The sequence below is a fragment of the Panthera uncia genome, chromosome B1 (assembly GCF_023721935.1).
Source record: "Panthera uncia isolate 11264 chromosome B1, Puncia_PCG_1.0, whole genome shotgun sequence".
In the NCBI taxonomy this organism is placed as follows: Eukaryota; Metazoa; Chordata; class Mammalia; order Carnivora; family Felidae; genus Panthera; species Panthera uncia.
The window spans coordinates 33194098-33214712 of record NC_064811.1 but is presented as its reverse complement, the minus strand read 5'-3'; the positions used below and the strand labels follow the sequence as shown (position 1 = coordinate 33214712).

At 39.4% G+C, this 20615-nt stretch overlaps 1 long non-coding RNA gene across 2 annotated transcripts in view; it reads left to right on the top strand.

The window, feature by feature from the left end:
• The window catches only part of LOC125923595 (uncharacterized), a 33996-nt gene that overhangs the window by 8964 nt on the left and 4417 nt on the right, over nt 1–20615 (top strand). The window contains exons 3-4 of one of the 2 annotated variants that reach the window (XR_007458095.1): nt 2161–2337; nt 7524–7606. This is a non-coding gene — a long non-coding RNA (uncharacterized LOC125923595). The remainder of the gene's footprint in view (nt 1–2160; nt 2338–7523; nt 7607–20615) is intronic. The other variant, XR_007458094.1, reaches the window with a different exon arrangement.

Here is a 20615-nt window from a genome sequence, read left to right as displayed (position 1 = left end):
AAGAGAGAGGGGGAGAGAGAGCACAGAGCCTGATGTGCGGCTCGAACCTACAAACCTTGAGAGCATGACCTGAGCTGAAATCAAGAGTCGGGCACTTAACCAACTGAGCCACCCAGGAGCCCCACCCTTTCTGCAGTTTTAATTACCTTTGGTCAACGAAGGTCCAGAAGCAGATGACACTCTGACATACTGTCAGAAGGTCAATAATAGCCTACTACTATGTCACAGGGTCTGTGTCATTCACCTCACTACATCTCATCACGTAGGCATTTTATCATCTCACATTATCGTAATAAAGGTGAGTACAGTACAATAAGATGTTTTGAAAGAGACCACGTTCAAATAACTTTTATTATGGTATATTTTATAATTGTTCTATTGAATTTTTAGTTATTGTTAATCTCTTACTGTGCCTGATTTATAAATTAAAATTTATCATGGGTAGTTATGTATACAGAAAAACATATTGGAAACACTTAGATCCTTTCAGATCTAACTTTGAAGTTCATTTATCCATGACCAGAGCAGCATTTGGCCTGGGAATAATTTCCCCCCATTACTGAGGCAAGACTCATCTTAGTATTCTACACCGTATCTGTGAATTCTGACGTTTTCCAATCTGGCTGTTAGGAACAGGAACTATTTCTGGCCTTTGCCGAGCTCCAAGAACTGTTTACTCTTCCCTGTAATGTCTTCAGGTGGTTCTTTCCCTGACCTTGGGTAATTTCCTCACACACATTCACTGAGCAGCACTCAGCCCAATACTAAAGGGGCCCCTCTGCTCATCTCCAGAGTTGTCCCTCTGGGCCACGCTCTCTGACCCTGTGCTTTGCTCTGCGAGTGCTACTGGCCTTGGCTCCCTCAAACTTGCACCCCCATCTCCTCAACTCAGAGAGATGGCTGGGCTCCCCTCGGGCTCCCAGTTAGCTGAGTCCTGGAAATTCACTCTAGGCAACAAGCTGGAGGCAGCTATAGTCTTCCCTCATTTGTTTCCTATCCGGCAGAGATCACTGTCCTTTGTTGCCTACTGTCAGGATCTTGAATGCTTGTTTCCTTGAATCTTGTTCCCTACATTTTGTTCAGTGTTTTTAGTTGTTTCAGACGGGTGAGTAAATCACATTCTTGTTACTCCATGTTAACTAGAAGCAGAAGCTATCTTAAAAAAAAAGTACCATGTACTAAATCATTAGGTTAGAGTATCTTAAACAACAATGACAAACAAATAAACACTAAGATAGTACTTGGCTTAGTTCAGGTTGCTGTAACAAAGTACCACGGACTGGGTGGCTTAGAAATTTCTTTCTCACAGTCTGGAGACTGGAAATCCCAGATCACAGTGCCAGCATGGTTAGGTTCTGGTGAAAGCCGTCATCTGGGTTGCAGACTACTGATTTCTTGTTGTGTAAAAGTAAGCTGGCCCTCTGTCCTCTTACACGGGCACTAATTCCATTCATGAGGACCCTATTCTCATGACCTCCTTATCTCCCAAAGGTCTTTCCTCCAAATACCATCACACTGGAGATTAAATTTCAATGTACAGATTTTAGGGAGACACAAACATTCAGTCCATAATAACACCAAAAGCATATTTTTACTCAATATAAAGAATGCCTTTCTATAACCACAATCATACAAAAATGGAACAGTCTTCCTTGAAAAGAAGTGTGTTCCCTGTCACTGCAGATGCAGACAGAGGTGATAAGCATTGTCAGAATATTGTAGAAAATATGCAGGTATGGTCAGCAAACTATATAGCCCACAGGCCAAATCTGTCCCGCCACCTGTTTTTTGTTGACACAAGGCTGTACACATTTTTTTTTCTAACATACTGTGTATGTGTATGGTCTTTTCATGCTGCAATGGCATAATGGAGCAGTTGTGATAGAGACTATGCCCTTCAAAACCTAAAATATCTTACTTTCTTCAGAAAAAGTTCACCAATCTTGGATTGAGGGATCAGATATGGCTGATGTGACAGAATGACTTCTTCGATGCCTTCCCAACTTGAGATTCTATGAGTCTGTGAGTCTATGAGACTGAGAGTCTATGAGTCTGTGGAAGCAGGGAATGCAATTTATTGCCTAATGCAAATTTTGCATCTTCCTCCACATATCTATATTTATTTTAAATTCTTTTTAAGTTTATTTTATTTATTTTTAGAGAGAGAGCGCACATGTGAGCAAGCAAGAGAAGGGCAGAGAGAGAGGGAGAGCGAGGACTCCAAGCAGTCCCCATGCTGTCGCACAGAGCCTGACATGGGGCTTGAACTCACGAACCGCGGGATCATGACCCGAGCAGAAACCAAGAGTCTGATGCTTAACCGACTGAGCCACCCAGGTGCCTCTTTATTTATTTTGATGTAATCTTCTCTTCCCCATCTCGCTTCCTTGGGCAACATTGACCTTCCCTATGTTTTTCCTCTAGCTTTGCCTCCCTCCTCCCCACCTCACACCCACATATTCCTTGTGATGTGCTATCAATTCCTTCCCCTTCCGCCACCAGTTCTTTTACTTCTGCTTCTTTTTTTCTTTCCTCTTTTTTCTTCCTCTTCCTCTTTTCTCTTCTTCCTCCCTTCTTCTTTGTCTCTGCATCTCTTTCCCTCCCTCCTCCTTCTTCCTCTTCTCTTTTATTCAATAACTTTTGAGCACCATGACAGACAGTATTCTAGACATTGGGGCCATAGCAGCGACAAGGCAGTTTCTGCCATCACAAAGCTTACACTGGTACCCCAGTTTGAAAAGCAAGACCACAGTATGTCTTCAGGTCAAAAACAAGCCAATGTCACCGGAAATCATTTCAGAGAATCCAAGGAAAGGCACACTCACCAACTGTCACGATGCAAGAAAACGCACAGCGATCGTTCCCCAGCAAAGGCACGCTTGAGTCTATAGTCTTGTCAAATTGCTGCCAACCTTAAATGGAAAAACCTTCTGATAACAAAGCATTTTAAATTTCAACTAGAATGAGAGTGAGAAAAGATTGGGCACCACTGTCCCCAAAGAACAACCTCAGCGCCACATATGATTTTGTATATGTGCCATATCAAAACGTTCTCACCTGTAGTTGCTGAAAGAGATTTTCTTTTGAGGATGAAAGGTACAATGACTGAAAGGGCATTTGACAACATTAAGTGAATTAAATTTCAGGAGCCACCAATGTCCTACAGCCAATCTTCCTAATTTTATTAAAAAACTAAAAATAACTTCCATTTCAATCTCTAGGAAAAACCTCTCTAACTCTAGTTTTTAATTAATTTTTCAAAACAAACTCTCCTTGGGGGCAGTAATCAATCAATGAATCAATCAGGCAATCAATCTCTCCTTTAGGAGAATGTACTTTGTAAAATCATTTCGATTTTGTTTTCTCAGAAACCTGAATTTAATGGAGAATTACTATAAATTATGATTCTGGAAAATAAGCAATGTTAACGTAACTGTGATACATTTGACCCCAGTAATTTAACAGTGCCCTCATCCCCAAGATGAATTTCAAACTCTGGTTTATAGAAAACTTCTAAGATGGAATTGCTACAAAGTCCTCATGTTGTTTCAAACAAAGGGACCTACTGTTGGCAAACCTGCTTGATTTTTGTCTCTTTGTTCTTTTCTTGAAAACTCCTGCTGTCTGTTCCATTTCTCTGGGCATGCAGTTGAGACTGTTGTTAAAATTCTTTCAAATTGAAATGTCTGTTCAGGAAAGGCATTCAGGAGGTCTGATGAATAGATACCTGACATTACTCTGCTTCTGAATAGGGAAGTAGTTCTAATCTTGCTCATTCTTTCTTTCTCCTTCATTTGAACAGAACAACTTAAATTTAGCTATGTTTCTGAACAAACATGTATCAAATGTATCAAAATTTCTCTTACCTGCCAGAAATATTACAGAAGGAATATCTGTTGATAAAGATTAAGCAAATGCTACGAAAAAGCTACTGTGTTTAATGTAATATACAAAGGAAGTTGTGTTATTATATTTTCACTTATTACCCTCAAGCTAGGAAAATTTCAGATTAATTTTTTTAAAGATTAAATATATTTGCTGTGAGTTCTGATTACTTGAAAACTGTCACTTCCCACTGCTTATATCTGTAATCCTTTGAACTACTTCTGTACGAACTTCAATAGATAGTGCATATGATCACACATGTTAATGCATGTTCCACACACAAAAATTAACCCAGGGGCACCTGGGTGGCTCTGTTGGTCAAGTGTCTGATGTCAGCTCAGGTCATGATCCCATGGTTCATGGGTTTGAGCCCTGTGTGGGGCTCTGTGCTGACATCTCAGAGCCTGGAGCCTGCTTCGGATTCTGTGACTCCCTCTGTCTTTGCTACTCCCCTACTCATGTGCTCTCTCTCTCTCTCTCTCTTTCTCTCTCAAAAATAAATTTAAAAAAATTTCAATAAAATGCAATTCTTCAAAAAAAAATTAACACAAAATGAATCAAAACCTAAATGTAAGAGCTAAAACAATGAAACTCTTAGAAGAAAACACAGGAGTAAGTATTTGTGGCCTTGTATTTGGTAATGATTTCTTAGGTATGACACCAAAAGCATAAGCAACTAAAATAGATAGCAAAAAATTAGATAAATTGGAGTTCACCAAAAATTTAAATATACAACATCAAGAGTAAATACTTTAGTGTTGTAAAAGGTTACTATCAAGAAAATGAAGACAACCCATAGAACAGCATAAAATATTTACAATTATATGTCTCATATGAGACTTGTATACAGAATTTATAAAGAATTCTTACAACTCAAAAATAAAGACAAATAACCCAATTAAAAAATAGACAAAGGATCTGCAGACATTTCTCCAAAGAAAATATACAAAGGGCCAAAGAGCACATGAAAAGATGCTCAACATCAGTAGTCAATAGGGAAATGCAAATCAAAACCATAATGAGAAAGTACTTCACACTACTAGAGTGATTAGAATTTAAAAAAAAAAGAAAAAAGAAAAAGAAAGAAAATAGTAAGTGTTAGGGAGGATATAGAGAAATTGGAATCCTTAAACTCTGCTGGTGGGAATGTAAAATGGTGCAGTTGCTTTGGAAAACGGATTAGTAGTTCCTCAAAAACTTAAACATAATATTACCATTTTACTCAGCAATTCCTTTTGTAGGTATATATACCCCAAGAGAACTGAAAAAAAGGTGTTCAAACAAAAACTTGTATATGAATGTCCATAGCAGCACTAAAAAGGTGGAAACAATCCAAATGCCCATCAGCTGATGACTAGGTAAGCAAAATGTAGTTTATCTGTACAACGGAATATTATTTGATCACAAAAAAGAATGGAGAACTGATACATAATACAACATAATGAACCTTAAACGCATCACTCCAGTAAAAGAAATCAGACACGATAGGGGGAGCATGGCTGGCTCAGTCAGAAGAACATGTGACTCGTAATCTCGGGGTCATGAGTTAGAGCCGCATTTTGGGTATAGAGATTACTTAAATGAATAAAACTAAAAAAAAAAAAAAAAGAAAGGCCACGTATTGTATAATTCCATTTAAACAAAATGTCCAAAATAGGCAAATCCACAGAGAAAAAAAGTAGATTAGTGGTTGCCATGGGTTGGGGGGAAGGAGGAATGACAGCTAATGGATATGGGATTTCTTTCTGGGGTGATGAAAATGTTCTAGAATTAGATAGTGGTGATGGGTTGACAACTTTGTGAATAACTAAAACCACTGAGTTGTATACTTTTAAAAAGTTGAATTTTAAGCATTTGAATTATATTTCAATCAAAAGTTGTATGGAAAAAAAAATGCTAGTATATGGCTAAGATCAAACCCATTTAGACCACGCAATCAAATTAATTTTGCCTGGTTTATAAACATATAGATGACAGCAGAGAAATTCTTTTTTTTTTTTTTTTTTTAATTTTTTTTTTTCAACGTTTTTATTTTATTTTTTGGGACAGAGAGAGACAGAGCATGAACGGGGGAGGGGCAGAGAGAGAGGGAGACACAGAATCGGAAACAGGTTCCAGGCTCCGAGCCATCAGCCCAGAGCCTGACGCGGGGCTCGAACTCACGGACCGCGAGATCGTGACCTGGCTGAAGTCGGACGCTTAACCGACTGCGCCACCCAGGCACCCCAGCAGAGAAATTCTTTATAATGCTATTACACTTTGTATATTTACTTGGCTTAAAATTTTATAAATTATAAAATTTATAAATTACAAAATTATAATTTGTTTACTACACTTACGTTAACCTGGGGGAAAAAAATGAAGTTGCGATTTATGAAAATTAGAAGGAAAGAGGCTGTTGGTTCCAACAAAATTTGTCAACTTGAAAATAAATTTTTTAAGTTTATTTATTTTGAGAGAGAGAGAGAGCGACAGCACAAGTAGGGGAGGGGGAGAGAGAGAGAATCCCAAGCAGGCTCCACACTGCCAGGGCAGAGCCAGACATGGGGCTCAAACCCACAGAGCTGTGAGATCATGACCTGAGCCAAAACCAACAGTCATACACTCAACCAGCTGAGCCACCCAGGCGTCCCTTGAAAATAATTTTCATAACCATATTAACGGATATTTGTTAAGCCATTACTATTTGTAAGAGAATGTGATGTGCATTTTGATAGACTATCTAAGACCAGCACTGTGCTAGGCTCCACGAGGCTCAGATAAGAATTGAATAACAGTCCTTGCTTAAAATCTGGTTAAGGAAACAAGACTAACATAGCTAAAGCAGTTAGAGAGCAAATGTGGCATATATTTAAGACTGAGTGGAATGTACAAACTCCTAAAATTATAATGCTGAATGTCTCTTAGTATTCTTTGGTGTTAAGCTTCTCTTTTTGCAGGTCCTGACTTTAGGAAGTAAATGCCATAGAGTTCCAAAAAAGGGCAAATCAATTCATTCAGTAGATAATTAGTGAGTGCCTACTATGGGCCAAGCATTCAAATTGTGATAATTGAAATTATTACAAAAAGGAAAATAAGACACAATTTAGCTATATGCATCTAGTGTTATGTATGGGAAGGAAATAAGAGGGATTTTAGTCATCTTAAGAGCTGGTCTTTTTCACTGTTCTACCTCCCGGGTTCAGTCCTATCCTGTGATACCGTGTGAATACTCCAAATGGAGAAGCAATGAAATTGGTGGTTAGGAAGCACAAGCGTTTCTCAAACAGCCCATGTTTAAACATACAGACATATTTAGGGGCACCTAGGTGGCTCAGTCGGTTGAGCATCCCACTCTTGATTTCAACTCAGACTGTGATCCCAGAGTCATGGGATGGAACCCCGTGTCAGGCTCTGGGCTGAGAGCAGAGCCGGCTTAAGATTCTCTCTCTCCCTCTGCCCCTCTCCCTTGCTGTGCTTTCTCTCTCTCAAATAAAAACAAAACAAAACATACATAGATATTTATATTTTTCTATTATCAAGAAAATATTCAAATTCGATGCTGTAAACATTTAAAATCAGAAGTTAATGCTATTTTTCAGGATTAACAGTATGAGATTAAACTACCATTTAACTTTACAATTAATTTTTTCTCCCAGGAAGAACAATATTGGATATTGGAGTCTATAGTTCAGAGAACCACCAAGGTCCTCATCTTTAGTTACTAGCTGTCTGACGTTGGGTGAGTCATTTAATCTCTGTTTCCTTTACCTGTAAAAGGACGGTAGCAATTTTCCTACTTTGTTGGGTTGCCCTGAGTTTAAATGAAGTAATGGAAAAAAAGATTTTAGCATTGTCCCTGGTACCTCATAGTCTCAATTAATGTTAAATATGATCCTTGGGAAATAGTTGGATTCATTAGCCTTTCTCTCCATTTACAATTCATAAAGCAGCCATGAAGTTCTTGGAGATGGTAGATGTATCTCTCCCTTAAAATAATATCTATTATTTTTTATTATTTTTAATTACCTGTTTCTGAAAACAAAAACTAAAAACCTAAAAATGTCTTAATTAAAAGATAGGTTTTAAAAAATGTTTACTTATTTTGAGAGAGAGAGAGAGAACTCGTGTGCACTTACAAGCAAATGAGAGGAAGGGTGGAGAGAAAGGGAGAGAGAGAATCCCAAGCAGGTGCAGGACTGGATCCCAGGAACAGTGAGATCATGACCTGAGCTGAAATCTGGAGTCAGATGCTCAACCGACTGAACCACCCAAGCACCCCAAAAGATAGGTTTTGAATGAGAGCAATACAACTTTGTATGTAAGACAAGTTTCAAAATGTTAACTTGCAGGGATCCAAAGTCCTTGAGATCAGAATGGATGAAACTCCTATTTTAGAGCACAAGGAGGAATTAAGCAGAAGGCAGGGACCCAAGGAGCCAGCTTGGCAGAATGGGAGATTCTTCAAAGCATAATGAGAAGCTTTGCTTCTAGCAACAGAAGCCAACACTCATGAAATTGAAAATTCTATGAATTAACCAAAACAAGAGATAGGAAACGGAGCAATACAAAATTGCACAGGAAATCAAGTGATATATAGGTGGTTTATTAAACACTGCAGACCATCTTATGGACTTTGTTCTTGAATAAGTAGGCATCCTTTCAAAGTTAAGGAAAATAAGGCACAAGAGGGTGCCATGAATTTGCCATGAATCACTAACTTAATATTCTTATATAGGTCCAGGCTAAATATTTCTTACCACAAACTTACCTAGGGGGGTGAATTCCTGAGAGACAGAAAGTAGATTAGTGGTTGCCAGGGGCTGGGGGTGGGGGAGATGTGGAGTGATGTTAAGGACATGTGGTTTCTTGATTAAAATCAGTGGGGATACAGTGGTGAAGAGCATAGACATAGTTCCTGTCCTTATGGAGATTATTTACCTATGAAGGAGACAAGGCAACAAAACAATCATTGTGTTAAATGCAATGGTTAAATGCAACGGTTAAATGCAATGGTTACAAAAGTGAAGAGAACTGGGTCAGTGGCACTTATGTAGGGAACAACTTCTAACAATGAGTAAGAGTCAGAGGTAGAGGGATGGGAAGCAGCAGGAAGTAAATTATGGTGTTCCCAGCAAAGTAAACCATATATTCAAAGGCCCAGAGATGAAACAGCTCATAACATGTTTAGGAACTGAAAAATATTTAGATCAATGGGAACAAGGTAGGAGGCAAGGAGAGGCTTGGAAATGGGGGTCAGACCACACAGAGACTCATAGGTCATATTAGAGTTTGGTCTCTGTCCTAGAAACAGTGGAGAAGCAACAGAAGTGATTAGGGAAGCAAGTGACACGATCAGATTTGTTTTTAAGAGATCACTGCAGAATGGAGAATGATTAGGATGAGGCAAGCCTGGAGGCAAGGAGACTAGTTTGGAGAGATAATGTGACTGAACCAGGCTGGTAGCCCTGTGGATGATAAGAGGTAGAGAGATGGAAGAGATACTTTGGAAGTGGAATCATCAGGACTTTGTGATTGCTGGCTATGAGATATTAGAGGGATTCGAGGATTATTCTGGCATGAGCTGAGAGCACAGAAGGGGAGGAGATCTGGGGAGATTTCCGTGTTAGAAATGTTAAACTTGAGGTGCCTCTGGAGATAGCCAAAAGAATATGTCTAGCAGGCAGTGGGTAGTACATGTCTAAAGTTCAGGAGAAGGAATGTCCTAGAGCCATGGATCAGTGAGTCATCATCAATTTAGGGATGGTAATTGAAGGCCTGGGAGGAGATGAAGTCCTGGGCAAGTAGAATGAGAAGAGAGGGATCTCAGAATAAAATAATGAGGAGCACCAACAAGTAAGAAAAGGACAAAAGGGAGGAGGCTGCATAGGAGACCGAAGCCAAGAGGAAGGAGTAGAATCAGAGAACCATTGTGTCCCAGAAGCCAAGGAGAGGAAGAAGTGGTCAAATGTGTCAGATGCTGAAAGAGAAGTCAGTAGAAGAAGGACTGAGAATTCTCTATTGAATCTAGTAACAAGGAACTTCGAGATTTCAGTGGAAACCCAGATTCCAGTAAGTAGATGAGTGATCTAAAGAGAAGACAATGGAAACAATTCTTTGGAGAAGTGGGTCTGCAACATCGCTGGACAGAAATGTGGAATCAAATGAAGTTTCCTTAAATGAAAAGCATGGGAGAGAGTTAGGTAATTGAATGACAAAAAGATAAAAAAAGAAATTAGCCAATAAAGAGGGGGAAGTTGAAAATGCACAAGAGAGGGATTAAAAAAATTTTTTTTAAATGTTTATTTTTGACAGAGAGAGACAGAGCATGAGCAGGGGAGGGGCAGAGAGAGAGGGAGACACAGAATCTGAAGCAGGCTGCAGGCTTCGAGCTGTCAGCACAGAGCCCGATGCAGGGCTTGAACCCATGAACCATGAGATCATGACCTGATCTGAAGTCGGACGCTCAACCGACTGAGCCACCCAGGCGCCCCAAGAGAAGGATTTTAATAGAAAAAGATACTTATAGAAGGCAGGAGGGAGTCTTTCACTTTAGATTGGAGAATAGGAGAGACATCTCCTATAACAGAGGGTGAAGAAGGAGATGTTCTGTACCTATTTAAATTTCTGGGCATCATGCAGTGTGTGCAGGACCCAGCTTCTACTAGCTCATGGCAGCCAATAGTTAAATTTTCAGAAATTTTGAGAGCTGGCTAGTATACATCAAAAGCTTGAATTCAGCCACTGTGGGAATATTTACACCATGGAAACTGATCAACACTATAAATCAGAACTTCCTCACACCCCAAACCCCCAAAGAGTCAGTTATTGGTCATTTACTAGTATACCACTGGCCAGGGTATAAAAGTGAAGGAGTACCTAACCCAATAGCACTGTTCTGTCTTTTGGGTAGAAGGGAAGATTGAATGCCGGTGTCAGAGGTTCAGGGAAAATGAAGAGAGGTTGAATTCTGTGGAGCATGGCAAAAAGAACCACTTAGGGAAATGCTGAATGATTACCAGGCTGTGCTGAGGTTGGAGACTACTGGTCTATGGTAGAATCAATGTGATGCATGCAGTTGTATGATTTCTCCCATGAGCTCAGTAGCCTGGGGATCTCAGCAGAGAAGTAGATAGGTGGTTTGATTCAGAGCCATTCTCTTGCCTGGCAGTTGTGATGGAAGAAGTAAATGGAGCAAGGATAATGAAGCTGTTTGCAAGAAAGTAGCTGCAGTAATGGGCCACGGCACCTCAAACTGTAAAGGGAAAGAGGTGAAGATAGGAGAAGGTGGTGGGTAAGGACAAGGTGAAGGAGTCATGTTTTCCTGGTATTATGTGCTCCGAGTGCCCTTACTGTCCTGGTCTCATTTTTGCAAGTAAGCTCTCCCATTTGGCAATGCCGCTTTTGGAATGCATCATCTAGATCCAAGCCCCTCAGTCTTATTCAATGCTCCAGTTTGGTCCGACCATCAAAGACTATATTGTTGTCCTTGTTTTAGACATCCTATGTTAAAGATTCGATGCCCAGTGTCATCAGAAGAATTTAGCATCATTGTTAAACACACGGCATAAATGAGGTGAAGCAGGAATAGACAGTTTTTTAACATTTTAGTGGGAATGATCTGATATTTGAAAATCTTTTGCTTAGCATTAGCTAACTGATGAACCATCACCAATGAATATCATTGAGGAACTGTAGTTCATCAATAGCGAATATAATTGCCATTAAAACATCATTTTGCAAATTATTAGAACAGAGAAGTACTAAATAACACAGTGTACCAGGGTGGCTCAGTTGATGAAGCGTCCAACTTTGGCTCAGGTCATGATCTCCAGGTTCATGGGTTCGAGTCCCACATCGGGCTCTGTGCTGACAGCTCAGAGCCTGGCGTCTGCTTTGGATTGTGTCTCCCTCTCTCTCTCTGCCCCTCCCCAACTTTCGCTCTGTCTCTCAAAAATAAACATGAGAAAAGAAGTACTAAATAACACAGGGGAAACTTCAGAGAGTTAATGTAAAATCTCAAAATGGCCTTCAAATACACATAATTTCTGGAGTAGTTTCCCACCAAGAAGAAGACTCTTTCTGGATTATACAGAATTTGTTTATGGATATCATTAGAAGCTCACCTAGAGATGGGATTGTTACTGATGGCGGAACAGCAAGAAAACAAATCTGCTGTTATAAGAAAATACTGTAGGGCACAGGAACTATCACTTTAATTTCAAAGGACAATGAGCTTTTATAGCTGAAACCTGCTTATACCTTCCAAAGCCTCTAAACAATAGAACTGTCAGAAATCTGTGTAGTCGGTGGACTGTCTTCCCCATGTCACCTTTCCCTAAGATTGAGTAAATTGAGTACAGTGCCAGTGTTCCATTTCTTAACACGTATATGTTGCAGGAATTTTCTTTCTGAATTAAAAATGTCGTTTCAGTAAGATAATTGAATTGATGGTACTCTTGTGTTTGCAATTCATCACAATTAGTGCCAGATTCAACAAATACAATCCATTTTCACACAGTATGTGTGAGATGAGCTGGATGTCATGGCTTTGAAATAGCTAAACTCCCTGGTGCTATGGATGTAAACCTTGCCTACGTAACTTCTGTTCTTGCTTATGAGGTAAGTGAAGGTGAATGCCATGAACACTGTCATACTGGGGAGGATACTTCCTTCTTCATCAAAGCGGGAAAGTGCATTTCCTGCTTGAATAGCTGATCCATCAAAAACATGGCAAGTAAAGCTATCGATTTTAGTCCCTTCACGCTAGATTTTTTTCTTACCATTTTTTTTTCTAACCTTGAGGTATTCAGATATGCAGTGAGAGAGAGAGGAGGTATCAGGGAGAGCAGGAAGTGTGCAGATTTTTTTTTTCTTGTGTCACTCTTCGTTTTGGCCAGCAAGGGGAGTTATAGGAACAATTTCAGTTGTTTGAGCTGAGACGCTTGGGGACATACCTCCCACAGCTGATTAGTCCCCGTGTCTCTTGCACTGGCCTTTCCCTGTAACCCAGCTAGTATTTTACTGTTATGTACCAGTGTAGTTTCCCTTTCATCTAATAGTTTGCTGGCCCCAAATTAATTGTGAACTTCAAAGTAAAAACTCTACCGGAATGGTGGGACATTGGAAATGAAGTGAGCTTCTATGCCCAGGTGGCATAAAAATCTAATTGTAGCCGGGAGCAGCCCTAGCCCCCTTAATGCGGATAAGACAGCATTCAACTGGCTTCAATAAAAAGAGACTTAAATGGAAGGGAGGTGGCCTTGAGGAGAGCCGCCAGGACTGCCAGGACTGAGAAGGCCATTGTTCTAAGTTCTCCTGGGGTTTATAGAGATTGACAAGGCACCTGCTGCTTTCCAGAGCTGACCGTTCTCGGGTCAGCCCTGAAAACACCCAGGGCTGGGACATTCCCCAAGCTGGCCCCTAACTGGCCCCTAGCCATCCAGGTGGTGGAGATTCAAAGATGTAGGTAGAAGGTGTGGGAAGAGCCCTCGAGAGGAATCTGGAGAGATTGTTTCCAGTCTGTGAACCCAGGAGAGCTTTCTCCCTTTTCAATCGTATTTCATGCTTCTTAGCTTCCACCAAGGTTTTCTGTGGCCTTCTGTGGAGTTCGTCTGCTAGTAACATTTAATCACTGACCACTTTCACAGATAATGGTTCATTTTATTCGTTTAGTTTGGGATCAAAATCAAAGATTATGTGCCCTACTTAGTGCCCTGATCCTGCTTTCCCAATCCCCACCCTAGCTGTTAAACATATTACTTTGCTGTTAATGGCAAAATAGATTAAAAATCAGTAATCACTGTTTTTCTCCAAGTGAAGATCAAATTTTTATTTCAATGATTTAAAAGATATGTTTTGAATAAATTACATGCCTCAAGCTTTGCTTATGGACAGACTGTGTTGTATAGAGGAGAGGATCTGGCCCATGTAGATTTTAATTCTGACTTTGCCACTTTTGAGCCATATAATCTGGGATAAATCACAGAATTTTGTCAGGGCTTAAGTATTCTCGCTACAAAACTGGGGAGGGTGGACTAACGGAATGGACAAGATTCCAGACTCAGGAGCCAGGCAGACCAGGGTTTTGTCCTGACTATATCATGTATTAGCTGGATCACTTTAAGCAAGTGACTATTAGCATTATTTTAAGGTTTTAGTGAAATAATGTACATGAAACCCTTCACATCATTCTTATAATAAGCATTCAACAAAGAATAGTTATTATAATAATTATGAAAATGATCTTAATTATTAAAGTTCTATTAGGGCCTTAAAAAAAAAAAAACAACTCCAAAAGGCAATGACTTCACTCTGAAATGTTGTGACCAATTGTTATGAATACACCCACTCATCAGATCTGTCCTTCTTCAGGGAATTATGGAACAGGCAGCAATTATACAACTTTGCAAAATACTTAGATTTATAATACTATAATAACATATTTAGCAAAAAATGGGGTTATAGGCATTATAATAAATACGATCATGGGTTGATTTCCTCTTTTTGTTATAGTGTAATGCCCACTAGAAAATCTTTAAAGGTTAAAATGCATATTCAGTAGTAACACTAAGAGTGTGACAAATGGAGTGATTAGCTCCTTTTAATTTTAAAACTGATTTAGGATTTTCTTTTAGTTCATAAGTTGTAAAAATGTTATCTCTATAATGTTTGGGCTTAATTTAAAATTATTCTCAGACAGAGGCTCCTGGCTGGTTCAGTCAGTAGAGCATGCAACTCTTGATCTTAGGGGTCATGAGTTCAAGCCCCACATTGGGAGTAGAACTTACTTTAAAAAAATAAATAAAATAATAAAGTATACAGTTTGATAAGTTTCTTAAAAATAAATAAAGTTATTCACACACATAATTATTAGAAATGAGCTGTGTTGGGACACCTGGGTGACTCGGTTAAGCGTTCGGCTTCAGCTCAGGTTGTGATCTCATGGCTCGTAAGTTCGAGCCCCACATTGGGCACTGTGCCAACAGCTCAGAGCCTGGAACCTGCTTCAGATTCTGGGTGCCTCCTTTTCTGCCCCTCCCCTGCTCACACTCTGTCTCTCTCTCTCAAAAATACATAAACATTAAAAAACAATTTTAGAAATGAGATGTATATGCTAGCTTTACAGCTAGGAAGACAAACTAATATAATCCATTGAATAAATGTATATTGAATGCCGATTATGTTCCAGGTACTACTGGAGGTGTTGGGATATAGCAGTGAGTAAAATAGAACAAAGCCCTACGCTCATAAAACTGACCTTCTCCTGGGGTTTACCATCTGTTAGGATGCCAGCCCTAATTGAGGACTCATCTGTCAGGCTCTGGTAACAAGAACTGGGAGACCACACCAGGAGTCATTAAAAAAGAACGCTATATCTGACTGGTGACTTCCACCAAGGCCGGGACTGTGCTGAATTTAGCAACGTCACCACAGAGCATTCCTGTCCAATCAGACAGCCACCGGCCACGTGTGGCTATTGAGCGCTTGAACTGTGGCCAGTCCAAATTAAGATACATATAAAGTATAAAATACATATTGGATTTGGAAGACCTAGTAGGAAAACAGGATGTAAAATATCTCAGTAATAATTTCATATTGATGGCATGTGGAAATAAAAATACTATAAATACATTAGGTTAAATAAAATACATTATTAAGATTAATTTCACATTTGTGTTTACTTTTAAAAGTGTGGCTACTAGAACGTTTTACTATTATACACGTGGCTCTCATATTCCTGTATGTCAGTGCTGGTAGAGTGTCTGTCCAGGCATGAGTCGATGTAACACCACAAACTTCTCAGCCAGTGCAGGTAGGAGACAACCCTGACAAAAAGTCAAAATGTGCCATCTCCTACCTTCATCTCCTACCTTCTCTTCTTTTAGGTACTGCCTGATCCCTGAGTCTTCTGTCTGGAGTTCCTCCTTGCAGATACCTTCTTTGGAGCCATTTGCGGGCAGTTTCCAGGCTTCAAAACTGGCCCATCCTATCAGAACCCTTCTGCTCAGAGTTCCTTTCCTGCAAAGTAGTCTGCTTTCTCAGATGTTAATAGATTCTGATAGCTTAGGATATCATCCTTTAAGATGTATCCATTAAATGCATGTGCCCTTTAATAAAATGCCTTAGCTGAGAGAAGTCAATCTCCAGTAGTGGGGAATTTGTGCCCAATAAGAGAGTTGGAGCACCATTTCTTCATGGCATGGAAGCCACAGAAGCATGAAGACTATAATCCCACCTTGTCTACAGTTGTCCATTGAGATCAAGACAGGCCAGTTCCTCTTTACAAATCCTCTCTCCCTGGTGTTTGTACGCCATTTCACAGTCTACAAAGTGCTTTCACAGATTTCCCAGTTTAGCCTCCAACCATTCCATGAAATAGGTAAGGATGACCTCATTAGTTGCTTTATATAGATTTTTAAAAATGAGGCCAGAAGGCAAAAGGTCTTCTAGCTGGTGAAGCCTGTGAAGGAGGAGGAGGAGTACCAGATACTCAAAGGGACGGGGAGAACAGTGGAAGAAAGTGACTAAGAATGTTCTAAAGATCTTAGCTAGGGGAGGTGGGGGTGGGGTGGGGGAGGGAAGGCTAGATTAGAACATCATGGTGGGGAATATACTGCATCTCAGGGGGTGGCTTATTTACAAATAATACTAAAGACATATTCTGATACAGAGGGGAGGAAAAGGGAAGTAACCATTAATGAAATAGGAAAAAAATACAAAAGAGACTCCAAATTAACAAAGGAGAAAATGAAACATATATTAAGCTGTTGAAATGAGCAAAAATAGAGAAAAAGAAACAGAGGGAATCAAAATCTAAATTAAATTAATGAATACAGAATAAGATAAGAACATTGGATGTGATGACCTGAATGTATCCATTAAAAAGCAGAAACTGGGGCACTTGGGTGGTTCAGTCGGTTAAGTGGTTAAGCGACTGACTCTTGATCTCAGCTCAGGTCATGATCTCACGGTTCCTGGGTTCAAGTCCCATGTCCGGCTCTGTGCTGACAGCTCAGATTCTGGAGCCTGCTTTGGATTCTGTGTCTCCCTTTCTCTCTGCCCCTCCCCCCACTCATGCTCTGTCTGTCTGTTTCTCTCTCTTTTTCTCTCTCAAAAATAAACATTAAACAAAAATTTTAAATGAGAAACTGCCAGCTTTGGTTAAAAAAGCAAAAGTCAGCTGTATGATAATTACTAGGAACATGCCTACACAGAGTATCAAAGAAGGGATATACACGGGCGCCTGGGTGGCTCAGTCGGTTGAGCATCTGGCTTCGACTCAGGTCATGATCTCGTGGTCTGTGAGTTTGAGCCCCGCGTCGGGCTCTGTGCTGACAGCTCAGAGCCTGGAGCCTGCTTCAGATTCTGTGTCCCCCTCTCTCTCTGCCCCTCCCCCACTCATGCTCTGTTTCTCTCTGTCTCAGAAATAAATAAACATTTAAAAAAAAAAGAAGGGATATACAAAGATAAAGTAGAGTTGGTGATATTAATACTAGACAAATGAGGGGCGCCTGGGTGGCTCAGTCGGTTGAGCGTCCGACTTCGGCTCAGGTCATGATCTCATGGTTCGTGGGTTCGAGCCCCGCATCGGGCTCTGTGCTGACAGCTCGGAGTCTGGAGCCTGTTTCGGATTCTGTGTCTCCCTCTCTCTCTGCCCCTCCCCCACTTGCACTCTGTCTCTCTCTGTCTCAAAAATAAATAAACATTAAAAAAAAATACTAGACAAATGAAATTAAGTTGAAAGCACCAAACAAGGTGAAGAACATCATGTAAGGATATAAAATTATGTAAATAAACTTACAAAATTTAAAATTTATATATAAAAATGAAAATAACGAAAGTTTATCAGACTTAACCATTATTAAAAAATTACATTAAAGGAACTAAGTCTTTTAAATCTAAAATCTAGTTCTTCGAAAAGACCAGTGAAGTCAAAACCTCACCCTCCTCACACATACTGCAAGAAGCAGAAGAGGCAAAATGAGGAGTGAGAAGTCATATCCCCACGTATAGGAGAGACTAAAGGGATAGGTGAAAATTACTTCTTGCAATTCTATGTCAGCAATTTGAAAATTTAGAGGAAATGACTAATTTCCTCATTAAAAAAAAAAAAAAGCAAGTAAAATTGACCCCCAAAAGAAATAGAAAATGTGAACAGATCAATCACTAGAAAAGAAATTGAACAGGTGATGAAAAACATCTTCTGTCAAAACCAAAACAAAAGCCACCAAAACTATACGGATAGCTTCCCAGTTAGGTTTATCTGACTTTCAAAGAAGAGATAATTACAAGGTTATTTACCATGCCAGATGATATTCTTCTAATTCATTGTATAAGACAGCAAACTTTAATACCAAAACCTGGAAAATATAACAACATAAAGGAAAGTATAGAACAATCTTACTTATGAATAAAAGTGCAAAAATTCAAAATAAAATATTAGCAAGCAAAATCCATGTAACAAAAGGATAATATATTATGACCAAACAGGATTTATTTCAGAAATACAAGAATGGTTCATTATTATATAATCTGTTACATAATCAAATGCATCAATAAAAGAGAAAAATATAGGCATTTCAATAAATGCTAAAAACTTATTTGATGGAATTCAGCAGCCATTCCTGCTAAAATCTCTTAGAAAAATAAGAATAGAAGGAAACTATTTAAATATCCTTAAGATTAGCAAAACTGAGCAAGCAAATATGCAGTGGCAAATCAAAAAAAAATCATTTCCCTAAAAAATAGGATAGCTACCAGCACCAATATTATTTACATCACCTTATAAGTTTTGGCGACAGAGAGATTAAAATAGCTGTCATTTACCTAGGAAAGAAAATATAAAGGCCCCCCATTTTACACTAATATAAAATAAATTCAAGAAAGATTAAAAACTTAAATGTAAAAATGTAACTGAATAAAGATATCACACAAAGAAATCTAGGTTCCTATATGCTCTGTCTAAAGGCTGAGGGGATATCCTTTTCTAACCAAGGCTGAAAAACTCTGAAACTCTAAAAGGAAAGATAGATACAGTTGACTATGTAACAGTGACGGTCTTTGCATGACAGAAGATATAAATAAACCGATAAGCAAACAAAAGACTTGGAATCATTCTTTTATTCTTTAGGGTTTTTTTCCCTAGATGCATTATTTACACAATCCGGCAGAAAAGAGGCTACTTTCTCTGTGGGAAACAAATGTGGTCAGAGCTAGAGAATCTCTGAGGAAAAACAACCCACCCACACATAGAATTTCAGTATGAGGGCCTTCATGACTGTTGAAAGCCCACCCATTCACACTAGGTGTGGTCCACGGACCCTAAATTAAGAATCCCTCAACAATGGGTGCCTGGATGGCTCAGGTGATTGAACGTCCAACTTTGGCTCATGGCATGATCTTGCAGTTCGTGAGTTCAAGCCCCGCTTCAGGTTTGTTGCTGTCACCCTGTCGGCACAGAGCCCACTTCGGGTCCTTTAAAGAAACCGGCATGCTGCTTTCCGTGGCAGCTATACCATTTTACATTTCCACCAACAGAGCACAAGGTTCTAACTTTGCCATATCCTTGCCCACACTTGTTATTTTATGCTTTTTTTTTTATAGTAACCACCCTAATAAATGTGAGGTGATATTTCATTATGGTTTTAATTTGCATTTAAAATTTTTTTTTATTTTATGGGAATGCAAGCTGGTGCAGCCACTCTGGAAAACAGTATGGAGGTTCCTCAAAAAACTAAAAATAGAACTACCTTACGACCCAGAAATTGCACTACTAGGCATTTATCCAAGGGATAGAGGTGTGCTGTTTCGAAGGGACACATGCATCCCATGTTTATAGCAACACTATCCACAATAGCCAAAGTATGGAAAGAGCCCAAATGTCCATCGCTGGGTGAATGGATAAAGAAGATGTGGCATGTATATACAATGGAGTATTACTCGGCAACCAAAAAGAATGAAATCTTGCCATTTGCAACTACACGATGGAAGTGGAGGGTATTATGCTAAGTGAAATTAGTTAGAGAAAGACAAAAATCATATGACTTCACTCATATGAGGACTTTAAGAGACAAAACAAATGAACATAAGGGAAGGGAAACAAAAATAATATAAAAACAGGGAGGGGGACAAAACAGAAGAGACTCACAAATACGGAGAACAAACTGAGGTTACGGGAGGGGTTGTGGGAGGGGGGATGGGCCAAATGGGGAAGGGGCACTAAGGAGTCTACTCCTGAAATCATTGTTGCACTATATGCTAACTAACTTGGTTGTGAATTAAAAAAAAAAAATTTAAATTAAAAAAAAACTACGTTAAAAATAAAAAAAAAATTAAAAATGGAATGACCATATGATCCAGCAATTCCACTTCAGGATATATACCAAAAGGATTGAAAAGGGATATTTGTTATTCACGATAGCCAAGAGGGGAAGCAGCCCAAGAGTCCCTCAACGGATGAATGGATAAATAAAATGTGGTGTATGTATACAATGCAATATCATTTAGCTTAAGGCAGGAAACTCTGAGACACGCTGCAGTATGGATAAGCCCTGAAGACAGTCTGCCAGGTGAAATGTTATCAGTCACAAAAAGACAAATGCTCATATGATGGGGCGCCTGGCTTGCTTAGTCAGTTGAGCATCTGACTCTTGATCTCAGCTCAGGTCTTGGTCTCGGGGTCATGAGTTCAAGCCCCGCATTGGGCTCTGCACTGGGTGTGAAGCCTACTTAAAATTAAACATAAAAAT